General features: G+C 40.8%; 1 long non-coding RNA gene across 1 annotated transcript; it reads left to right on the top strand.

Annotated features, from left to right (window-relative positions):
• Window positions 1–2855: 2855 nt before the first annotated feature.
• On the top strand, window positions 2856–7662 carry LOC130277322 (uncharacterized). Its single transcript, XR_008845425.1, has 2 exons — window positions 2856–4947; window positions 4978–7662. It is a non-coding gene; the product is annotated as an uncharacterized LOC130277322 (long non-coding RNA).
• Window positions 7663–10406: the final 2744 nt, after the last annotated feature.

The following is a 10406-nucleotide window of genomic DNA, read 5'->3' as shown; positions in this document are numbered from 1 at the left end:
GCAGTATTATAGTAGTTATATTCTTGTATATAGGAGCAGTATTATAGTAGTTATATTCTTGTATATAGGAGGCAGTATTATAGTAGTTATATTCTTGTATATAGGAACAGTATTATAGTAGTTATATTCTTGTATATAGGAGGCAGTATTATAGTAGGTATTTTCTTGTATATAGGAACAGTATTATAGTAGTTATATTCTTGTATATAGGAGCAGTATTATAGTAGTTATATTCTTGTATATAGGGGCAGTATTATAGTAGTTATATTCTTGTATATAGGAGGCAGTATTATAGTAGTTATATTCTTGTATATAGGAGGCAGTATTATAGTAGTTATATTCTTGTATATAGGAGCAGTATTATAGTAGTTATATTCGTGTATATAGGAGCAGTATTATAGTAGTTATATTCGTGTATATAGGAGCAGTATTATAGTAGTTATATTGTATATAGGAGCAGTATTATAGTAGTTATATTCTTGTATATAGGAGCAGTATTATAGTAGTTATATTCTTGTATATAGGAGCAGTATTATAGTAGTTATATTCTTGTATATAGGAACAGTATTATAGTAGTTATATTCTTGTATATAGGAACAGTATTATAGTAGTTATATTCTTGTATATAGGAGCAGTATTATAGTAGTTATATTCTTGTATATAGGAGCAGTATTATAGTAGTTATATTCTTGTATATAGGAGGCAGTATTATAGTAGTTATATTCTTGTATATAGGAGGCAGTATTATAGTAGTTATATTCTTGTATATAGGAGGCAGTATTATAGTAGTTATATTCTTGTATATAGGAGCAGTATTATAGTAGTTATATTCTTGTATATAGGAGCAGTATTATAGTAGTTATATTCTTGTATATAGGAGGCAGTATTATAGTAGTTATATTCTTGTATATAGGAACAGTATTATAGTAGTTATATTCTTGTATATAGGAACAGTATTATAGTAGTTATATTCTTGTATATAGGAGGCAGTATTATAGTAGTTATATTCTTGTATATAGGAGCAGTATTATAGTAGTTATATTCTTGTATATAGGGGCAGTATTATAGTAGTTATATTCTTGTATATAGGAGGCAGTATTATAGTAGTTATATTCTTGTATATAGGAGGCAGTATTATAGTAGTTATATTCTTGTATATAGGAGCAGTATTATAGTAGTTATATTCGTGTATATAGGAGCAGTATTATAGTAGTTATATTCGTGTATATAGGAGCAGTATTATAGTAGTTATATTGTATATAGGAGCAGTATTATAGTAGTTATATTCTTGTATATAGGAGCAGTATTATAGTAGTTATATTCTTGTATATAGGAGCAGTATTATAGTAGCTATATTCTTGTATATAGGAGACAGTATTATAGTAGTTATATTCTTGTATATAGGAGGCAGTATTATAGTAGTTATATTCTTGTATATAGGAGGCAGTATTATAGTAGATATATTCTTGTATATAGGAGCAGTATTATAGTAGTTATATTCTTGTATATAGGAGCAGTATTATAGTAGTTATATTCTTGTATATAGGAGCAGTATTATAGTAGTTATATTCTTGTACATAGGAGCAGTATTATAGTAGGTATATTCTTGTATATAGGAGCAGTATTATAGTAGTTATATTCTTGTATATAGGAGAAGTATTATAGTAGTTATATTCCTGTATATAGGAGCAGTATTATAGTAGGTATATTCTTGTATATAGGAGCAGTATTATAGTAGGTATATTCTTGTATATAGGAGAAGTATTATAGTAGTTATATTCTTGTACATAGGAGCAGTATTATAGTAGTTATATTCTTGTATATAGGAGCAGTATTATAGTAGTTATATTCTTGTATATAGGAGCAGTATTATAGTAGTTATATTCTTGTATATAGGAGCAGTATTATAGTAGTTTTATTCTTGTATATAGGAGCAGTATTATAGTAGTTTTATTCTTGTATATAGGAGCAGTATTATAGTAGTTTTATTCTTGTATATAGGAGCAGTATTATAGTAGTTATATTCTTGTATATAGGAGGCAGTATTATAGTAGTTAAATTCTTGTATATAGGAGGCAGTATTATAGTAGTTATATTCTTGTACATAGGAGCAGTATTATAGTAGTTATATTCTTGTACATAGGAGCAGTATTATAGTAGTTATATTCTTGTATATATAGGAGCAGTATTATAGTAGTTATATTCTTGTATATAGGAGCAGTATTATAGTAGTTATATTCTTGTACATAGGAGCAGTATTATAGTAGTTATATTCTTGTACATGGGAGCAGTATTATAGCAAACCTCTTCTACTCTGTGCAGTTCCCGAGACAGACAGAGATGTCAGCAGAGAGCACTGTTGCCAGACAGAAAAGAACTCAACTTCAGCAGCTGTTAATTATTGCAAGGATTAAGATTTTTTAATAGAAGTAATTTACAAATCTGTTAAACTTTCTGGAGCCAGTTGATATAAAAAAAAGTTTTTTCCTAGAATCTCCTCTAACCTTTTGGGCCACTCTCTTGACTCTTTTAGTTATATTTCTAACATGCCATAAAACGTACTGGTCAGCAAAGTCCTGGCCAGTCCAGGTATTTTATCTCAAGCACTTTGTAGAAAATCATAGTTACCAACATTGCACCTAGAAAGTAAATGATTCTGGGAAATTGCTATTGATCCATGGGCTCTATGGACACAATTGACACATGTATAAACTCATATGATCAAACGTAAGTATTGCAGACAAGTAGAATGGAAATGGAATAATGGAAAAAGAATACCTGGGTCAGATGGAGAGAGACACGGGTACAAACCTGCTGTGCTACGTCTCAGAGGCACGCCCCCCTAAGGGGGCGTGCCCCTGAGACTTGGCGCATCAGGTTTGTACCCGTGTCTCACTTCAAAGGGGGCGTGCCCCTGAAACGTAGCGCGGCAGGTTTGTACCCGTGTCTCTCTTCAAAGGGGGCGTGCCCCTGAAACGTAGCGCGGCAGGTTTGTACCCGTGTCTCAGTTCAAACGGGGTGCGCTCCTGAAACGTAGCGTGGCAGGTTTGTACCCGTGTCTCACTTCAAAGGGGGCGTGCCCCTGAAACGTAGCGCGGCAGGTTTGTACCCGTGTCCCTCTTCAAAGGGGGCGTGCCCCTGGAACGTAGCGCGGCAGGTTTCTACCCGTGTCTCACTTCAAAAGGTGCGTGCCCCTGAAACGTAGCGCGGCAGGTTTGTACCAGTGTCCCTCTTCAAATGGGGTGTTTCCCCGAAATGTAGCGCGGCAGGTTTGTACCCGTGTCTCACTTCAAAGGGGGCGTGTCCCTGAAACGTAGCGTGGCAGGTTTGTACTCGTGTCCCTCTTCAAAGGGGGCGTGTCCCTGAAACGTAGCGCGGCAGGTTTGTACCCGTGTTTCACTTCAAAGGCAGCGTGCCCCTGAAACGTAGCGCAGGTTTGTACCAGTGTCTCACTTCAAAAGGTGCGTGCCCCTGAATCGTAGCGTGGCAGGTTTGTCCCAGTGTCCCTCTTCAAAGGGGGCGTGCCCCTGAAACGTAGCGTGGCAGGTTTGAACTCGTGTCCCTCTTCAAAGGGGGCGTGCCCCTGAAACGCAGCGCGGCAGGTTTGAACTCGTGTCCCTCTTCAAAGGGGGCGTGCCCCTGAAACGTAGCGCGGCAGGTTTGTACCAGTGTCTCTCTGCATTCCACCTTGCATTATGAATAACCGCACTCATATGTCTGAATACTGAATATATTGTCAAGAATTGAATAAATACATGAAGGATTTATCATTCGTATAAAAGTACGGACATTATGCTTTATTCTACCTGTCTACAATACTTACGCTTGATCATCTGAGTTTATACATCTCAAGCACTTTATCTGGAGTAATGTAGACAGACATTGTTTGAGGAGGAAATTCAGTTTATTTAATTACATTATTTATAATATTGGGGCCCTCACGTCTGATTCCCCCCCCCCCTCCCCCGATCCTGCATTTTCCCCCTGTCCACTGCTATATCTGGGTCTCCACCTAAGCCATTTGCACACACTATAGAGGGTCTTTTGACTAGAAATGTGGTCCAGTATGATCGTCCTTCAGGGTATGAAGTTCTCAGTCTATACATTATTATTTATAGAGAAGGCTGAATTGTCGTCAATCCTAGGCAGATATTTGGGGCTTATTGGGCTTGTTGGGCCCAGGACAATTTTGGTAAACAGGCTCTATGCTTTTCAAGGGGAGGGTGGATCAGCCAAGGACATATACCTGGAGTCAGGCCATGAGTGGAGGAGTCAGAATTTGTCATGCCCCGGCATCTTCTACCATCTACTTCTGTAAGTGATTTCTAATTTTTGGAAACAAAAATACTGCAAGTACTATTTACAAAGTGATCAATTAGACCCATTAGTGCTTGTCTAAAATGGAACCCCCCCCCCCCACAGTAGACCACTCCCTATCACTTTTTGGATAGATGGGCATTGTGACCCCCTAGGCCAGTTACTGATGTTCCACTATGGAGACGTACCATACAAGTTAAGGGCATGATACCAACCCTCTCCATAGCACCCCTAGTGGCTGCCTTATTGAACACACACCCTTTGCATTTCCTGTTTCTAACATGTCACCCCCTATCAGCCTAAGAAACAGCAGATGGAGCATATAGATTATTAATAAACAGGAAAGAATACTCAATGCATAATAGTCCCAATGGTGGCAGCTCACATGGGGGGGGGGGGTCTCTTCCGTCCTCCATCTTGGATGATCTTTTTGCCTCTTCTTCATTAATATGGATGATGAAGCAGGTGGCCTTCAGCCACGTCCAGTAAAGTATTGACATGGAGAGACCAACAACATGTCCAGTAGCATCAACAAGACAAGAGAATATAAACATAGTAGCAAAAAAAAAAAAAAAAAAAGACAGAAAATAGATAAAATATTGCTCAGCTAGGACTTCCCTGCAGATTTAGGTAAGTAGCAGGACTTCCCTGCAGATTTAGGTAAGTAGCAGTGCAACAATGCACCAAGATCACTCGCACAGGTTGGCCTGAGTTACTTGTTACCAGAGACTATACGGCCGCGATTGGCCAGACGTCGTCATTATTCCAAAATGAACAGTGCACAGAGCAGTGTCCCGTCATAGTCTTTAGGAGGTGGAGCCATGACTTGGCTGTATCTGAACGTTCCTCCAACAAGGGGTCTGGAATTTAGGTCAAGTCGAAAGTTGTATCAAATGTCTCTTTGCTAAATAGTAAAATTCAGTCTCTTGTTCCCTGTTGTCACCATTTGGAGGCTGGAACTTTAGCAGTTAGATCGGGTGCCCCTTTAATACTGTGCTTCATGATGTCACTAAACTGATGACATCAGCTCCCGAAATGTCAGGCTCCATTCACTTGGTTGAACTTGATGGACGTATGTCTTTTTTCGACCATACTATGGAACTATATAACGTTCACACTAATTAGAAAAGGCACAATGTGCATAGAGATATTAAAGGGGTACTCCGGTGCTCTAAACATTTTGTTGAGAACGCTGGAGCCGGAGGCCGTGATCGTGACGTTACACCACACCCCCTCCATTCATGTCTATGGGAGGGGGCGTGTCGTCCGACACGCCCCCTCCCATAGACATGAATGGAGGGGGCAGGAACCTGGCATTTGTTTAGAATTCCCCTATCCTTTTGATAGGGGATAAGATGTCTAGCAGCGGAGTACCCCTTTAATGGGGTATTCTGCTAATGTAAGCGCGATTAGATTGTAGGGTCACATAGGGAATGGGCAGTGAGGGGGCTGGGACCCCCCAACAATGTCCAGAATAAATGCACAAAAACGGTGATTACAGTTTTTATCGGCATCTGTCCATGGTCATCCTTACCCCTGTGGGGGAACCAGTTACGGTTTGATGCTTTGGTCACCTCCGGTAGGATCCATATCCGGTAGGATCCATATTCAGTGCTGGTTTTCAGTCACATTTCTTGCTAGAATGTAACGTGTCCCAAGATTGTCTGGAAATAAAGGATCAGTCGAGAGAGTTGCTTTATCCAATAAGTGCAGGAAGGATAAATTATTCATGAAGTCTCTTCATAGCTGCATTATGTAGATACAGGAGGCGCGGCCCCGGAGGACCATGGGAAGGGATACCGATGCTTTGGTGCAGTGGATCGGGTTTGGTGTCTCATCGTTGCTGATTGCCATTGTTCAGATTGTTTCGAGGAGCTGATATTTGTTCATGCAGCGCGATCTTGCCGGAGACGTTAATATTAGTCTTCTTTTTTCCTCCCCTCAGATCGTAACGTTTTTTAGTTTTCCCCGGAGCTGCTCTAGTTTTCTGCATGTGTGATAATTTTGACTACTCTAGTCTGTATCCAAATAATTGCCTGTCTAGAGCTTCAAAAGGAAAAGGAAAGAAATAAATAATTATCCAGGTCGACGTCAAGTTTCTCTCACGGAAGAGCAAAACGTGCCGCCAGTGGTACAGACACAATCAAAACACCTGTCTGGGAAGTCAGAACGCGCCGATCCCCTATATGGAGGAGGAAGACATTTTGTGCTTGGAGCCATGGCAACGTCTTGGAGACGTGAACCTTCAAAACTCTAAGCCTAAACTTTGGTTGGTTCATGTTCAGTGGGACCGATTGCAGCTACCGTATCGTATGTGACACAAAACTATAGGCGGTCATACATACAAGACCATTGTTGGAAAGGGGACTCCCCAAATCTTTCCTGGTGAGGGAATCTAAGATCCAATGGTTTGCATTCTTATGTGTCTGATCCTTGATTTCTCAGGAATTAAGGGGTGCTGATCTGTTGGCCACTTATCTCCCTTCATAGAAATTAGGGATGTCCCGGTACCGGACACTGGACATCTGCACAAGTACTGGTGCAAATGTCCCCGATACCTAATCCAAAACTTTCCGGCAGGTACCACAGAGGTGCAGCCAGCTGCCTGCCCTCTCTGCACTGATGAACTCCTAGAGGATGCCGGGCGTAAACTTACGCCCTGCGTCCGGTCCCAAGCTATGAAGCGCGCCCAGCAGCATCATACCCGGGACTTGCATTAGCCCTTTAGATGCCACAATCAAAGTCCTGAGATTAACTGCCGGTTAGTTCAGGGATGCTGATAGGGATCACCGCGTTGTAATTGCGGTTTCCCGATCAGCTGAGAGGATGGCCGGAGGTCCCTTACTGTGCTCCATGCCGTCCGAACGCCGCTCCTTTACTGCAGCCAGCCATAGCAAGCATTAGTAAAGAAGCGCCGATAACACTGATCAATGCTATGCTATGGCATAGCATTGATCAGTGTATGCAATACGGATTGCATGTAATAGAGCCCTATGGGGACTAAAAAATAGTGAAAAAATTTGTAAAAAAAAATTAATAATAAAATGTGAGTTAACCCTATCCTTAATAATAATTTGAATCACTCCCTTTTCAAAAAGTTTAAATAAAAATTTTTATATACTCTGTGTGTATGTATATATGTGTGTGTGTGTGTGTGTGTGTATGTATATATGTGTGTGTGTGTGTGTGTGTATATATATATATATATATATTAGTTTAATATAAAAAAGCCCTTTCTGTTATAAAAACTAAAATAAAAAAGTTTTCCTCATTGACATTGAAAAAAGTATCGGTAATTGGTATCTGTGAGTGCTTAAAAAAATAAAAGTATTGGTACTTGTACTTGGTCTTAAAAAAATGGTATCGGGACATCCCTGATCCCTGTAAGTCTAGGATAAGGAGAGCTGTTCCATTGGTTTGTCGGTAATCTAAAAGGGGTACTCCACTGCCCCAGCGTTTGGAACATTTTGTTCCGAACACTTGGAGCGAGTGGCGGGGGTCGTGATGTCACGCCCCCCTTCCATAGACTTGCATTGAGGGGGCATGGCATGACATCACGACCCCCGCTGCCCACACTCTTGTTCAGTTCTAAACGAGTGTGGGGTGGTACACAGAGATCGCATGGGGAATAAGATGTCTAGGGGCAGAGTACCCCTTTAAATCTAAAGAGCGATTGTAGACTGGGCGCGACTATTGCCAGAATAGAAGCTTCCACACTATCTCATAATTTACCTCTATTAACCCATTGTTATTGGCTACAGAGCCAGCAATGCCTTCTGGGAGGAGGACCTGCTGGTAGGAGCTGCGGCAGGTTTATAGCTCAACTTCATATAATGAGACTATCGAGGCTTTAGGACAGGGCTGTTTTTGGTTTTGTCTTTTTTGTTGTTTCATCCTAACAGCCATAACTTTATTTCTCTAATTTCTCTTAATTATTATTTTTTGCAGGAACTAGTAGAATTTTTAGGATACCTAAAACTGATTAAAGCGTACCTGTCAGATCCAACAATTTTATTTTTAATATATCACTCAGTACCTAATCCTGACCATGTACATCTAATTTTTATGTGTCTAGCTCCTTTATTTATTTATTTATTCCACTTTTAATTCAGCTCACTAGTCTCAATTCTTCTCAAAGGGAGGGGGCGTGGCCTCACTGTGCAGGTCTCCGCCCCCTCCCTCAGTATGCTGTCTGCTCACATCTCCCCCAGCATTAGCAAAACTACAACTCCCAGCATGTCCTCACTGACAGTAGCGGGACACAAGCTGACAGTGGGAGGATTTTTCCTCAGCTGTCAATCAAGGAAGTGTGTCCATGACATAGGTGATGACACATGGACATAGCAGGACTAGTTTGTGTCCAAGCAGGCAGCGGGGGGCAGTTGTTTGACTGGATTATTCAGTATGAAATATAGAAAATGTTCTAATGAAAGCAATTGCAAAACCTATTGGTTATACATGCTTTACAACATATCAAAAGTTTTTGTATCTGACAGTGCACATTTAAGTTTTATTTTATTTTTTCTTGTGCTCTTTGCGTTAGAAAAAATATTTTTACTTTTTTCTATGGGTCAAATCATACTTTTTTTTTTGTCTATATACGGTGTGTATATGTGTATGTATGTATGTATATATATGTATGTATGTATTATATATATATATATATTTTTTTTTTTTTAACTACATGGCATCCATGCAATGTAACTGCATGCTAAGTTGCAGCTAGTCACTTAAAAACAAATATGTTATTTTGTAGGAAGGGGTTAAAAAAAAGGGCAGAAGTAAGATGCCAGAGTAAGATTTTATTTTATGGGGGAGAATAACAAGCTTTAAAGGGGAACTCCACTGGCCAGCATTCGGAAGTATATGTTCCGAACGCTGTTTTCATGCTGCGGGGGTTGGCCACGCCCATCCTGACATCACAGCCACACCCCTCAATTCAGGTCTATGGGACTATCAGCAATTCCGTAGACCGCCCGCTTTAGCAGTGGGCTACGGAGTTGCTGTGAGTTTTAAGTGTATTCTGCCGCCAAACCGACTTTATACTTACACTTTAGACTGTTCATGTGACCGTGCCAACGTGCTGATCATAAGGGCTCTGAGAAGGACCAAGAAGCTTCAATCGTCGTATTAGTTCGGTCCTTTAGGCTTATTTCAAGTGCATTGCCTTAGGTCATGTAAGGAATAGGTGGTCTGCACCTAAATCACCATTTAAAGGGGGTACTCCACTGGCCAGTTTAGTTCCGAACGCTGTGTGCACGCTGCGGGGGTCGGACACGCCCCCTCAATGCAAGTCTACTGGAGGGGTTGTGACCGACCCCCGCAGCGCGCACACAGAGTTCGGAACTAAATGTTCCGAACACTAGCCAGGGGAGTACCCCTTAAATGCAGATCCAAGTGTCATTTAAAGGAACCTACGTGCTAGATTGTGAAATCCCATACGAGCTCTTTAGGATTGGTCCCATCCAAAAAAATGGCTTCCTCCATGGTGTGAAGATACATGCATTTAGGATTAGACTCTTTTAAGATCCTGTTTTTTTTCTTCTTTTTTTTTTTCAGCAAAGCGACAGATTAAAGGGGTACTCCACTGGCCAGTGTTCGGAAGCAATTATTCCGAAATCTGTTTTCCAGCTGCGGGGGTCAGCTACGCCTCTTGTTACATCACGGCCACGCCCCCTCAATGCAAGTCTATGTGAGGGGGCGTGACGGAAGTCACGCCCCCTCCCATAGACTTGCATTGAGGGGGCGTGGCCGTGATGTCACGTGGGGCATGTCCTACCCCCGCAACGTGAAAACAGCATTCGGAACATATACTTCCGAACGCTGGCCAGTGGAGTACCCCTTTAAAGCTTTTGTACCAACCATTTGATCTACACTACAGTCCGGCTTAAGTGCCTTATTGCTTTTGGAAGGATAACATAGAAGGAAAACAACAACAACAACAACATCAATATTAAAACAAATACAACTGGAAGGAGCGAAAACATCTAAAAAAATAGACTCTGCACTCTATAAAAATATAAGGAACATTTGCTGGTAACAAGAGGCCTCAGACCAACCCATGAAACTTTTTTTTGTCTCTTTTTGTC

The sequence above is a fragment of the Hyla sarda genome, chromosome 6 (assembly GCF_029499605.1).
Source record: "Hyla sarda isolate aHylSar1 chromosome 6, aHylSar1.hap1, whole genome shotgun sequence".
Classification (NCBI taxonomy): domain Eukaryota; kingdom Metazoa; phylum Chordata; class Amphibia; order Anura; family Hylidae; genus Hyla; species Hyla sarda.
The sequence above is the reverse complement of the archived record's forward strand: the minus strand, read 5'-3'. Positions and strand labels throughout refer to the sequence as shown.